At 41.3% G+C, this 14,811-nt stretch overlaps 1 protein-coding gene across 1 annotated transcript in view; it reads right to left on the bottom strand.

The window, feature by feature from the left end:
- BCL11A (BCL11 transcription factor A) overlaps window positions 1–7,926 on the bottom strand; it is a 233,395-nt gene extending 225,469 nt beyond the window's left edge. The window contains exon 1 of the mRNA XM_053383696.1: window positions 7,818–7,926. The gene's annotated coding sequence lies outside the window, so the exon portion shown is untranslated. The remainder of the gene's footprint in view (window positions 1–7,817) is intronic.
- Between the last annotated feature and the right edge of the window lie 6,885 nt (window positions 7,927–14,811).

Raw genomic sequence — 14,811 nt, forward strand, 5'->3', positions numbered from 1 at the left:
ATTCTCTAGCCAGGAGAGTCCTGAATGAGCACTGGTGGTTCTTCCTGGAGGAAATAGCCTAAACTTCATCTTCAGAATCCTCTACTGCACAGGGCAAGGTCCTTGGGTGGTAGGTCATGGCAAAAGGCATGAATGCCCAGCTGTGGGTGGACAGTGTTCCACAGGACAGGGATCTGTGGCATTTCATCTGTTATATTTTTGCAGATATTGTTTGGTCACTTTTTAATTATTGATTTGTAACTGATGGAGGTGATTTTGTTTGATTGTGTGCTGACATTTTATTATCTTGCATAATAATTGAAATATCTTAGGTGATATGGATTCTTGTTTTGTTTTTGTTATAGGGTGGCAGTGTGATTTTTGTCCTATATTTTGCCATTTCTATGGGTTTGTAAACCACCTTGAATACAGTAATGAAGAAAAGTGGTATTAAAGTGGGGGATGAAAGAGCCCTGGTCTGATAAGAGTCTCCATATGCCCACCCTATCACCCTAAGTTCTCCTTAGCAGATTCTCCTCCCTTTTTGCTTCACTTTTTGCTGCACAGGAGTTGTGCTGTTGCAAAGGGAGGAAATACCAACACAATTTCAAGGTATGGGAAAATATAAGGGCAGTAGTTTCCTTCATAACTGTAATGCTGGGGAGGGGACAGCTGTTATTTGACTTGGCCATTTCCTCTTATTATGGTCAGAAGAGGGAGCAGCTGTATTTTTACTATGGCTTCTTTTCCCCAGTTAAGGCATAAATTAAGAAAAGATGGGCTTGAATTACTCATATCAGCAATCAAGGGTCACCTGCTGGGTTAAAAAGCAGACTCCAGTGCAATGATAGAATAGGAGTAAGTGAAAACAAAATGCATTGTGAAGCAATGTTTGTAGCAGACCTAGGCCACATGGTCCCCTCCAGATGCCGTTGGACTACAGTGCCCATCATCATTGACAATACTGGCTGTGGCTTATGGCAGCTGAAGTCCAGTAGCTTCCCCTTTTTTAATAGTGTAATTAAGGAATTGAATGTAAAAACAAACCTGATGGACCAGACCAAAGGCCCATCTAGGCCAGCATACTGTTTCTCACAGTGGCCGATCACATACCTCTGGGAAGCTGTCAAGCAGGACATGAGCACAATAGCCCTCTCCTGCTGTTCTTCCCTGGATGTAGTATACAGCCATTGTCACTAACAGCCATTGATAGCCATTCAAGTTGCCAGCCTTAATCACATCTTGTGGCAATTAATTCCATGAGTTAACTATGCACTGTATGAAGAATTTCTGCCATGAATCTCCCAACTAAATGATCCAAGTTTCAAATATTAAAAGAGGAAAATAAAACGTCACTCCGTCCATTTTCTCCAGACTATGAATCATTTTATACACTATTACATCCTCCTATATTTGCATTTAAAAGAAAGCTTTAATGAACCCAGTGTTATATTTCATCGATCATTTTGGTTGCCCTTTTCTGCACCTTGTCCAGCTCTACAATATTCTTTCTGAAATACACCAAGCTAGAATATGCTCTGGCAGAATAACAGATTTTTATAACTGGCTGGACTGGAACCACAGTTCCCAATAAAAGGCTCGAAGGGTGTGGATTAATTGTTCAGTTCTTTACTGGCATCCAAAATCTGAATGAAAGTATATTGTGGGGACAATAAACTATATTATACTAATCTCAGTAGAATAATGTAAGAGCCCTGTTATAGCAGACCAAAAGTCCCTATTGTCCAGTATTCTGCTTCCAACAGTGTACAGTCAATATCTCTTGGAAGTTCACAAGCAGGGCATGAAAACAACAGCCTTCTCCTGGCAGATATGATACAATATTTCCAGCTGAATTTATTACCTCTTCCATATACAATATGTGCATTCTGTCAGCACAAATATTTTCAAAGTTGCCACTGGGTCCCAGCCCCTCTAAGGCAAAGGATTGTTAAAGGATGTAGAGCAGGAAAATCCTACTTTTCTGCTCCCACAGGCTGAGGCTGGTTCAAACATGTGGATATGGATGTCCCACACCCATGCATTCCATTATGAGAGCCAGTGTGGTACAGCCACATTAGGACCTGGGAGACCAGGGTTCCAATCCCCACTCAGCCATGAAGCACACTGTGTTACCTTGGGCCAGTCACTGTCTCTCAGCCAAATCTACCTCACAGGTTTGTTGCAGGGATTAAATGAGGAGGGGAAGAACCATGTATTCCGCCTGGAGCTCCTTAGATAAAAGGATTAGATAAAAATGCAACAAATAAAAAAAGTGTGTTAGCCTTGGCTTGCATGCTACTTTAAGTGCTGGCTACTGTAACAAGGGAGATTTTGCATAACACATTATGATAAGGTTACCAGACGTCCCCGTTTCCTGGGGACAGTCCCTGGATTTACAAATCAGTCCCCATACAAAATCCATTGAAGTTGAAAAGTGTCCCCAGATTCATTGAAAAAAAATCTGGTAACCTTACATTATGACCACTAGTCAGAAAATGTCCATTTTAGATTTGTCTTAGAAAGGTGCTCAACAGATCTCATGGAAGTAACCCTTGCTGCTTCTAAGCATTCAAAATGGGGATCATGAATGTGTCAGGGAAATGAGGGCATATCAGCTGTAGATTCCACACCTTCCCTACATGCATTCATGTCCTCATGCAGTTATGATACTTGTGTGAATCCATCAGTGGAACCCACTGGAATCTCTTTATAAATGGAGTCCCTTTATAAATGTGATATTGAATGGGGTTTTTGGGGGGGAGCTGCCTCAATGGTGGCTCCTCATTTGTGGAATGCTCTCCCCAAAGAGGTACACCTGGCATCATCATTCGTTGCCTTTAGGCACCAGACAAAAACATTTTTAAGCCCCAGTATTGGTCCTAATTTGGAGGATACTTAGGTATGTTTAAGGCATGTGGGTGGCGCTGTGGGTTAAACCACAGAGCCTAGGGCTTGCGAATCAGAAGGTCGGTGGTTCGAACCCCGTGACGGGGTGAGCTTCCGTTGCTCGGTCCCTGCTCCTGCCAACCTAGCAGTTCGAAAGCACGTCAAAGTGCAAGTAGATAAATAGGTACCACTCCAGAGGGAAGGTAAACAGCGTTTCTGTGTGCTGTTCTGGTTCGCCAGAAGCAGCTTAATCATGCCACATGACCCAGAAGCTGTACGCAGGCTCCCTTGGCTAATAAAGCGAGATGAGCGCCGCAACCCCAGAGTCGTCCGTGACTGGACCTAACGATCAGGGGCCCCTTTACCTTTACTTAGGTATGTTTGCAGACTCTTCTTCTGCTCATCATTTTTAGTAGGATGTGTTCAATTGAATCAGCTCTTTTATACATATTTTGGATGAGCATTTTAAGTTCTTACTTTATTCCTGTTCTTATACATGGTTTTAAAGTTTGTTTTCACATTGTAAGTTGGAGTCATTTTTAGAATAAGTGACAAATAAATATACTAAACAATAAATAAATAAATAGCTTTTTGCACTGAGGTAATTGTTTTCTTCTACTTTTCCTTAAAGAGGGCCTTTCTTTCCACAAATTTTTGTTAGCATTAAATCATAAAACAGAGCTTCATTCAACAATGTCAATCAAGATAAGCTTTTTTAAAAAAAAAAACAAATTTAATTTAAATCCTTTCAACATATTCCTTACTCTAGCACTAGGCATCCAGTGTTATGCTTATCGGACAACTATTTTCATTATTAAGACACTTAGGGGTAGATTACTCTTTGACTCTAAGATTATTGTACTGGCAGCAAGTTCAGAAGAGTGTGTGTGTGTGTGTGTGTGTGTGTGTGTAATATTCTCAATGTGTATTCTATCAGCTCTGGGATTTATGATGGACTCAGAAATGTCTGCTCTCATTCTTCATCAAAAATTATAATTTTAGGGGTCTTTTTTTTCTTACAGAAACAAAGAATTGGTTTCTAGAAATACTTTTATCATGAATGAACTCCACGTAGCTGAAATTAGACTTGGCTTATCATTATTTTTCTCAGTCTCATCCAGCCACTATCAAAAAGATTCCTTTATCAATGAGTATTAACTTTTTTCTCTCACCAAGAAAATGTAATCCTTATCTACAAGGACAGATAGGAAATAAGCACAAAAACTAATCATTTATTGGACAGCTGTTAAATTACCAATGTTGAATCCAAATAATTTCCATCTTTTGCATATTATATCAATTATCCTGCAGAACAATCCAATATCAATATCCACCAGAATTACCAGAATTGCTTGTAATTTCATATATCCACAAAAATTGGGTTTGGGTGATCTCACAAAATCCACACCTTGAAATAAACATATGGCCAAGGACTACTTCGTTTTTAAATAAAATAAAATCATGCCATACTAGGGGGTGGGAGGAATCAGTATCCTGCAGTATATCTTCTTGCCACTTTCAGCTTGTGGGAAATCTTTTCTAGAACAGCAATTTGCTGGACTTTTGAATACCAGTAATCTAAGTTGTCTAAATCAAATGTCTTCCACATAATTTTGCCACAGTTGCTCTTGCCACCATTAATAGGTATGAAATGAGTTATTTGTTTTTTATACCTCTGTCCACATCTATATACAAGTATCCTCTCCAACACATGGGTCAATTGCCTGGTTGTATGAAACAGAGCTTCCTCAGGATAAGTTCCCAGCCATGGGCCACTTTTAGCAAAAGCTCCTTCATCTGAGCTGACAATGACTTGTAAAGAGCCTTAAGCCCATAACCCATTGAACAGTTCTTCTTCAAACAGGGCATTCCAGTTAAGTTTTCAACAAAGCCTTTGGTTGGAACCAAAAGAGACATTTATTAACTTTTTGTATAACAGGGAGGTCATTGCCCCATTGACATCAATGGGAGGGAAAGCCACCCTGTATCAGCAACCACTGCCATTATAACTGTGACAAAACATAGGATATGGTGTAACTCAGTGCCCCATCAAGTCACAGCACATCACCACCTTAATATAAACCCCACACAGCAAGACTGCAACTCAGAAAATAGTGTATAACATGGGGTTGTATCTCCCTGGTCAATTTTGTGCACACTTAAGAACTCAAAAGGGACAACTCTTGGGAAGTGAAGCTATTGAGGGGGAAGGGGGTGTTATTGGTTTTTGTTTTTATTATGTGTTTCGTGTTTTTTTATCTTGTATTTTTATGTTGTGAACTGCCATGAGATCATTATCATAACAATATGGGGAAAGAACATTTTGCACATAAAGGCAGAGGTTTGCACAAAGCAGCCTGTCTCCACAAGACTCTTAAGAACTTGAGAACATTGCTGACTCTTAAATGACTAGGACGAAGAAATTGAGGGAATGCCCATCCAATTTGCAGATGACACCAAACTGGGAGAGGTAGGTAATGCCGCAGAAGACAGAATCAGGATTCAAGATTACCGTAACAGAATGGAGAACTGGACCCAAATGAACAAAATGAAATTCAGTAGAGACAAATGTAAGGTTCTACACTTAGACAGAGCGAACCAGTTGCACAAATATAAGATGGGGGGACACCTGGCTTGCCAGTAGTACATGTGAAAAGGATCTAGGAGTCTTAGTAGACCACAGGCTTAATATGAGTCAACAGTCTGATGCAGCAGTCAAAAAAACTAATTCTATTCTAGGCTGCATCAACGGAAATACACTGTCCAGATCAAAGGAAGTAATAGTACCACTCTATTCTGCCTTGGTCAGACCACACCTGGAATACTGTGTCCAGTTTTGGGTGCTCCCATTTAAGAAGAATATTGAAAAGCTGGAATATGTGCAGAGGAGGGAGACCAAGATGATCAAAGGGTCTGGAAACCAAGCCTTATGATGAACAGTTGAGGGAGCTGGATATGTTTAGCCCGATATAGAGGAGACTGAGAGGAGATATGGAAGCCATCTTCAAGTATCTCAAGGGCTGTAACATGGAAGATGGAGCAAGTTTGTTTTCTCCTGTTCCAGAGGGTAGGACCCGAACCAATGGCTTCAAGTGAAGAAAGGAGATTCTGACTAAACATCAGGAAGAACTTTCAGACAGTAAGATCTGTTTGACAGTGTAACAGACTCCCTCAGAAAGTGGTGAACTCTTCTTCCTTGGGGGTTTTTAAGCACAGGTTGGATGGCCATTTGTAACTGATGCTGTAGTTGAGATTCCTGCATTGCAGGGGGTTGGACTGATGACCCTCAGGATCTCTTCCAACTCTACAATTCTATGATTTTATTATTCTTTCCCGTCCTTGAACCATAACAGGTAAGAGAATGGCACAATTAAAACACAATTAGACACAAACACCCAGTACTACACTCCAACAACTGGGGATGCCAAAATGCCCAAGTAAGCAAAGGAAGAGGATGGAGTTGTTGTGACTGTGTTTGTATTGACAGGTGGTATCCAGATAGTCCTATGCATACTGCCCCACTGAAATGCCTCTGGCTACACAGATATCTCTCAACAACTGTCATGGATACTTTAGTTGAGATTCCTGCATTGTAGGGGGTTGGACTAGATGACTCTCGGGGTCCCTTCCAACTCTACAGTTCTATGACATTTCCTTTGCTGAATGTGTGGATTCAGTCTAGGAACTGTTTTTATTTCTGTGCAGAAGAAAAAAAGCTTGGTAATTTTCTCAGGGTATTTGATGAATCCAGAAGAATGTAGAAAAGCAAAATGCTAAACACAGACTTTTTGAACCCCTACCCATCCCAAGCCTCACTGCCAACAATAAACAGATCCCCAAAGCTTACTAAGAGCAGGGCATAATTAAAAGCAACTCAACACCAATTAATTAGTGCTGTTCTGTAAATAAATGGCTAAGAATGAAATATGGCTTCATAAAATAGTTCAGTGCTGAGTTGTTAGCAACTTGTCTTTGAAGAGTGAATGGAGCCACCCCAAGGGGCTATAGTCTATCTAATTCTCATCGATTAAACAAGACCTCCTCCAGGAAAACAGAACACTTCAAAAGCAGAAAACCTTATCTACAGACACATTCCAACCAATTTTTTAAAAGGCTTATTAGAAAGAAGAGCAATTGACTGTTTGAAAGCAAGGTGCATGTTCTCAAATTATTAAGTGAACACTTCCTCTTTGATTGTACTATCACAGGCAGAGATTGTACCAAGGGGGTACTTTAGTTTTTTGTTTAAGATTGGATATCTGAAATCCAGGACTCAGGAAATCTGCAAGGTTGAAATTGTGGGGAGGAGAAGTACAAAGTCTTTCCTCCAGTATCTCTTGCAGGGAAGCCCAAACATATGCTTACACTATTGGCTGTAAATGATGTAGGAGAAGAAAAAGAAAATAACATTTACAGTTTATTCAAGTATCCATCAGCCTTTCCAAGCATGCCTGGGTAAAACTAACTGACATAGTTTGGCAAATTTTAAAGGTTTGTCACCAGTTAAGTGTCCAAGGAAACATTTCCATTCATATAGGAGAGGTTAAAATGCTTTAAAAGATATTTACCAATGTGTTTAACCCTATGATGGAAAACAGAGTGAGGAAATAAAAATGTGTTTCAAATAGAACACATTATTTTATTTATTTGAAATACATTTAGGCCACCCTTCAGCCAACTATCGGGGTGGTTCATAATAAAATAATTTAAAAAACCAGAAATATTGATATAAAATCACAATAAAATAAACACAAAGCATAACCTTAAAAATTCAGAAGAGCAGGAGGGGAAATCTTCATGAAACACACATTCCAGACTACAAAACCTGTGTAAATAAAAGTGTGTTTGCATGGCACTGAAAAGACAACACAGTTGGCCCTAGGCAAACTTCCCTGGATAAAGCATTCCCTAAGCAGAAAAGGCCCTCTTTCTGGTCATTGTCCACCTACCTTCAAATGCTAGAGGGATGCGGAGGAGAGCTTCAGATGATGAACACAGTGTTTGAGTATATTCATGTTGTAGAAGATGGTCCTTTAGGTTTCGAGGCTTAGGCCCTTTTTAACAGGTGACACTAAAACTGCAGGAAAGAAGAGGTGCAATTATTACAACCACTTACTAACTTGCATAGTCAGTTCAAAAATCTGATACAAGTACATTTAAAACCACATTTTGCTTCTTCACACTAACAGTGGGAGAGGCTGTGAAGTCCTTTGAAGGGTATCTGTAAAATCAGTCTTGGCTTTTTGCATTTTGTGCTCTGCCCTAGACTAACCCTCTAGCAAAACTAACTGCCAACTGTAAAATGATGTTAATGACATAGGGTTTGTATTTTTAAAATTGCTGATTAGCTGCAGCTCAATTCCCCAGGGTGAGTCCCAGCTGGGGCAGGGAGGTCAAAACTACTGTATCTTTGGTCACAATGTTGAAGAGGGGATTTTGGTAGCTACATCTGGTCCCACAAGAGTGAAGAAATACACACTTATTACTGAAATTCTCTCTTGGATCAGAAGGTGGTCAGAATCTACTAGTGGCCCTCTGGGTGATTTACAGGAGACTGGCAAGGTTTCTGACTCCCAATTGATTAACAATTGGAACAATATAATTTTCCCAATCTAAATTAGACGGCTGACATGGAAAGCTATCCAGAAGTGAACTTTTGTGTCAAAGAACTGTTAGCTCAGTTCAGTTCTGGTAATGAAAATATAGTCCGAGCCTCAGAATTTCATTCTATTGTTCATTCTAACTGTCTGTCTTTTGCACCTGACTGGTTGTTAGATCTCTAGTCAAAAACAAAGGAGTAATGACAAGCCTAAAGTCTGCCCATCTCTGTTCTATATGTTGCTTATGAGAGTCCCATCCTCCTTTGCATGTGGTCCCCCAACTCTCAGTGAGACAAAACAAGTTGGCCATTCCGTTGACTAAGTTCCCCCAGTTCACTTTACTCACACAGTTCAGGGTGCTCCGATAATTATCAGCCACCCCTGCCTTTAAAGTTTCTCTGCAAGCAGCAATCAGAATTGCATGCAATCTCTGCATGAAGCTAATGAATTCATGACCAAGGCTACTCCTAGGCACGTTAACAATATCCTTTATCAGAGTATTACTGTCCAACTTTAATGCTGAGCACCAGGCCCTTGGCCATGCCTGAACTAATAATGAAACCAACAAGCTAGGACAGCATTTCATGGTAAGTAATGCTGTCACACAAGGCTCTCCTTGTTAAACGTTTCCCTAAAAAAAACACAAAAAACCTTGACTGTTCCTTATTTCTAAAATAAAAAGGTACTTTTATATTTCTCTGCCACTAAGCCAAGTAAGCATTTTTATTTTTTTTTGACAGCTTGATGGGGCAGCTGCTGAATTGGAGTCTAGGTACTACAGTATACTGCTTTGACAGGGATTTAGGGAGGCCTGTGATATGGTGAATAGGCCTTATGTTATGACTGAGGGCCATCATGAGGATAGAATCTTGCTTTATATGAGAAAATGGAGATTCTCACCTTAGCAGATTGAGTGAACTGTGTCAATTACAGCATCAGTTCACAAGTAGAATACATGTGGTCTAAAGATCCATGGAATCTCACAATTTGAGTAGATAAGTAAAGTGTGGGGTTCTTTGGGGTTCAATTTTATCCCTCGTGCTGTTTAACATATACAGGGTGAGTCTTTTAAAAGAGGCCCCGTGGAACATGCGTACTCTGTATCCATGGGGGCTCTTCTAAGGACTCACCCTGTACATTAAACCACTGAGTGGGGTCATATGGAGTTTTTAGTACATTTTTAGCAATGCACTGATGACACACAGCTCTACTTCTCTTTTACATCTGCTGGTGTGGCAGTGAATGTGCTGAACCAGTGTCTTGCCTTAGTAATGGAGTGGAGGAGAGCCAATGAACTGAAACTCAATCCAGATAAGACTGAGGCCCTGTTAGTGGGTGGTTCCCTGCTCTTGGAAGGTTGCCGGCTCTTGATTAACTTACACTCCCTTTGAAGGAGCAGGTACACAGCTTGGGGGTACTTCTGGAACCCTTGCTGTCGCTTGAAGTTCAGGTGGCTTCCATTAGCCTTCATTTAGCTTTGAATGGTGGTCCAGCTCAACCACTTTCTGAACAGGGATAGCCTAATTCCTGTCATCTATCCTCTGGTGAGAATCTGAAGGGGCAAAATAAACCAGAATTAAGGGTGCTGGGTTCAGACATAAAGCCAAGCCATAGTTAAAATATCCATGATTCATAAGCCAATAAAAACCATGACTCTAGATCATGACCTGTTGGCAGTGTTATATGCAAACTTACCAGGCCAAACTATAGCCCTGGGTTCAGACACCAAGCTCCTCCATTTTTTATTTAACTGCTCATACAAAAGGAGAAGAAAAGTGGGAGCTTAATAAACTAAGCTTCAGTACAGTATGGCTTAATAAACTAAGCTTCGTAGCTTAGTGTAACATGTGAATGCAGCAGCATTCTATTGTTTGTCATAGCTATTCTAAAAACTGAAATTGGGCAGGAAAAAGGGGGCTCCAATGCAGCATTAGTAACCACTTTTCAAACTCTACAGTTAATAATTAAAATGGTTCAATTAAATATCCATGATTAGCTTTGCTTGCAGTAAGCGTTCTGCTGTCCTACTTGTTTTGCTCCACTAATGTGATGAATGAAAAAGCTGCCCATTGTTTGTCAATATATATTTAATCTAGAAGACAAATGACTGTAAATAGGTTACTTCATAATACAGTTAGCAGAAATGTAGGACACTAAGACATCTCAAGAGATCGGCATTGCCTATCTTTTCACCCCTCACACCTCTATACTTCTGGCATCCCATCAGGTTTATGTGTTGTCTTGCTCTAGATAGAAAAGACATTTCTTTCTTTTTTTGTAGATGACTGGCTCAGATAATCAAAGTTGAAAAACCAGGGGCGATGATACCACTGAGCTATCAGAACAAGCCTGGTTGTAAATTTAAACACCACTTTTATTCATTAATCTCCAACAGCTAAAGACAAACTAAAAGCAAAATTAACATGATTGCAATGGAAGCACTCTTGTACCCTGGGGCTATTTTGGGGCCTGCTGAGAGAGAGTGAGCTGATCAAAGAAAGAGACCGCATCAAGGCTAGTGTGATTAGTGTGGCTTCACTGTGTTAATGGTTAGTTTCTCGTTCCTAAACTGTTTTGAGAGCTCGCCAGTACCACAATTAATCTGGGTTTCAATTTGGAGTGAAATGGCGCGGATGGACTGTCCAGTCTAATGACAGTATTTCACTGGGGACTCAATGCAAGCAATCAGAGCCAGAATATAATTGGTGGGTGCTCTGGGGTTGTAATCATTTGGAGGGGGGCTCTCAGGCTACAATTCCTCCCGTTTCATGTTATATAAATGCAGAGATACAAAAGAGAATAACTTTGTATTTTACATATTATTAAGTAATTGTTTCCCAACCTATGCCTTAGGGAAGGGGCATGTTGAATAAAACAAAAGGATAGGGAACCAACATGGCTCCAATGGTAAAGGGCCATTGAACATTTTAAATGACTGTGACACTTACATATTTGCATTCATGCAAAGAATTCATAAAGTGTAAACAACAGATGGGCATCCTTACATACCTATGCATATGTGTCTGGGAGCCCCACATGAACAAAGATGTTTAAGGGCAAATCTACAATTGTCATTCTCTCTTTACATGTTTGCTTTAGGATATGCCGGTGTACCTCCTGCAGCAAGCATGATTGCCATGTAAAGTGTGGAGCCATTCCAACGTGTTGGGTATTGAATGTAAATGTAAGGAAACCAGATTCAAATCCCCACTCAGCTATGAAGCCCAGTGGGTGGCCTTGGACAAATCACTGTCTGGGGCTAATGTACCTCACATAGAGCTGTTGTGAGGGTAAAACACGCCACTGTTTACTCCGCAGAGGAGTGGGATGCAACTATTACAATGTAGCAATTAAAAAGTGTGCTGCTTGGATTATACTGTATATCCATCTGCCTCTGTCTCTGCTGGAGGGATCAATTAACCTCCCTCCAACCCCACCACTTGCCCAAATACATGTGGCAAAAACTCATTCAGGGCATATATACAGAAGCCATAGCAAGAAGTACAGCTTACTTATTAATCAAACTTATACCCTGCCCTTCCTCCCAAATGAGCCCATGGTGAGGTCACTTTTATCTTGCAAGGTAAAAATTGTGTATGTCCTGCATGGCACATCCTGAGCCCCCTAATACAGCCTGCTATCCTCAGATGCACTAAAGGACTGTCCCATTCCTTGTCTTGAAGTGAGCTTCAGCGGCCAATCTGCTCAGCTTCTATATGGGAGGGCACCATCCTGGTCCTTCACCTCAGGCAACACAATGTCTCAGGGCAGCCCTGTGCCCCCTCCATCTTATTTATATGACTTGGGACCATCTAGGGTGTTCTAACCCTTCTAATGCTTCCATCATAGGATCAAGTTGCATTTATGAGTAAATAAAACCATATATCACAAAGAAACCACAGTCTCTGCTGTCCATCATTTCAAAGAAACCGAAAAGTGCCTGTGACCCCTGGAATCTTGCACCCACTCAGAGATTGGGGTGGCATGCAACAATACATTTTAAGGTTTGTGGCAGTCAAACCATGTTATCCTGTCTGCCAGCTCCTGGTATAATTGACCCTCAACCAGAACCAAACATGGACCTGGAGAATCTCTAGACAAAGTATGTGAATATGGAGGAAAACTCCAGGTCTTCTGTGGAGTTAAGACATATAGCCACTGTACTAGCTACTCTCTTCCAGCCTAGCCTACCTTGCAGGATTGTTGTTAAGGATAAAAATGGGAAGGGGTGTGGGTGTGAACCATGCAGCAGACAAATACATACCAGTATAAACTTATGGGAAGTGGGTGGTGTTGTGGTCTAAACCACTGAGCCTCTGGGGATTGCCAGTCAGAAGGTTGGCAGTTCGAATCCCCGTGACAGGGTGAGCTCCCGTTGCTCTGTCCCAGCTTCTGCCAACCTAGCAGTTCGAAAGCACACCAGTGCAAGTAGATAAATAGGTATCGCTGCAGCAGGAAGGTAAACGGTGTTTCCCTGAGCTCTGGTTTCCGTCACAGTGTTACGTGACAGTATATGGAAACATCACCGCTGCAGACAGCCAGATTGTTGACATCACATGATGTGCCTATCTGTGGGAAAGAAGAATTTCCCAGGACGTTCACAGGCTGGATAAGTCTTTGTGAAGAGTGTAACTTGAAACCTTCCGACTGCGCATGTTCAGGAAGTTTGTCAGACGTGCTAGAAGATCTGAACTGAAAGGACGTGTTTTTCTCTAGTGCTGTAATGTCAGAAATAAACATCATGTAAATAGATTTCTGACTTGTTTTCTTTCCCCTGCGGAAGCAGGAGGGAGGGGGTTGTGCATTTTACCCACGCCTATCAAAATCTCCCTGGTCTGTCTGGATATCAGCCAGAGGAGGTTACCGGTATGCAAGCTCCGAGGACAGTGAGAGGGGCCAGCCTCTATGGAGGGGGCTTGCAAACCAACCGCCAGAAGCGGTTTATTCATGCTGGCCACATGACCCGGAAAGATGTCTGTGGACAAATGCTGACTCCCTCGACCTGAAAGCGAGATGAGCGCTGCAACCTCATAGTCACTTTTGACTGGACTAAACCGTCCAGGGGTCCTTTACCTTTTACCTTTATAACCTTATATTGTAAACCACCCTGTGATCCTCGAATGAGGGACAGTGAATAAATTAATAATAATAATAATAATAATAATAATAATAATAATAATAATAATCCTTGCACACATCTGAGAAAGCCAACTCTGACGCACAATGGCTTACGACATAAAAATGTGTTTTGAGTCTTTGAAGATGCCTCTTTCTTGTTTTTTGTTGCAACAAACTAGTTCTTGCAAGTCTTTCTAGGTTGTTGTTGTTTTTTGCAACAAACTAATAATGCAGCTGCCTCCTCTGGAAGTTGCATTTGCCCAGTGAGCTTAAAAAGGGAGTTGTTAGCCGTTTCCCCCAAAATGGCAAAATCATTTTGGTGTCCTTTTTAAGATTGTAAACCTGAGGCTTTCTTCTCTTCTTTTTTTCGTGATATGTAAGCTGCTCTGGGAGCCTTTTTTTTAGTGTGGGGTTTGAAAAATAGGAAAGAAGAGTTTTAAATAAATACAAATGAAGCAAATCTGGCACAGGGTTTTTCTTGTATAAGCTGGAAGCCAGTTGGTCGTACAGCACCATTTCTAAGCGCCAACTAAAACATTTATTTGTAATTTGCCTTATTTCTATCATGGCACACCGACCTTCCAAAGGATCCCAGTGCTGTTCTCAACAGCCATTTTTAAACAGCAGCAAAACAGAGGAAGGTACCAAGGATTTAAGATGGTGATGATGTTAATAGTAAACGGACTGTAGGAACAGGGGCGATATTTCTGAGGGCTGGAACACATTTTCAAGCGTCCAATTTCTGTTTTCAACACCCGCTCTGTTAATTTAAAAAAACAACTTTTCTCTTGCAATGATAAGCAACAGCAGCGCCAAAAAAAACCCCACACACACGTCACCACAACACTTTTCCTAATGGTCCAGCCTAAAAAAAATATCAATCGTTTCCCGGCTCTTCTTTGCTTAACAAAAGCGACAAAAACGGACTCCGTTTTCCATGGTGGCGTGAGGAGAATGCGGTTAGTTTAACACGCAGCGATTTTGTTACTTTAACCTTCTTTTATTGTTACCGATATATGTATTTCTATTGTACCCTCACGCAGCGCTTCGTGAGGGGAGAAGACGAGAGAGAGAGAAAAAGGCGGGAAAAGCCGTTATAGATTCTCCCGCCGCCGCGCAAAGGCTCGTGGGAAAACACACCCGCTTCCCGCGCTCCGGCCCGGGTCGCGAGAGCGGGCGGGGGGGGGGGACGGCTTCGGCGAAGAAGCGAGGTGGTTGTCATGCT

The sequence above is a fragment of the Podarcis raffonei genome, chromosome 3, assembly GCF_027172205.1.
Source record: "Podarcis raffonei isolate rPodRaf1 chromosome 3, rPodRaf1.pri, whole genome shotgun sequence".
Taxonomy (NCBI): Eukaryota; Metazoa; Chordata; class Lepidosauria; order Squamata; family Lacertidae; genus Podarcis; species Podarcis raffonei.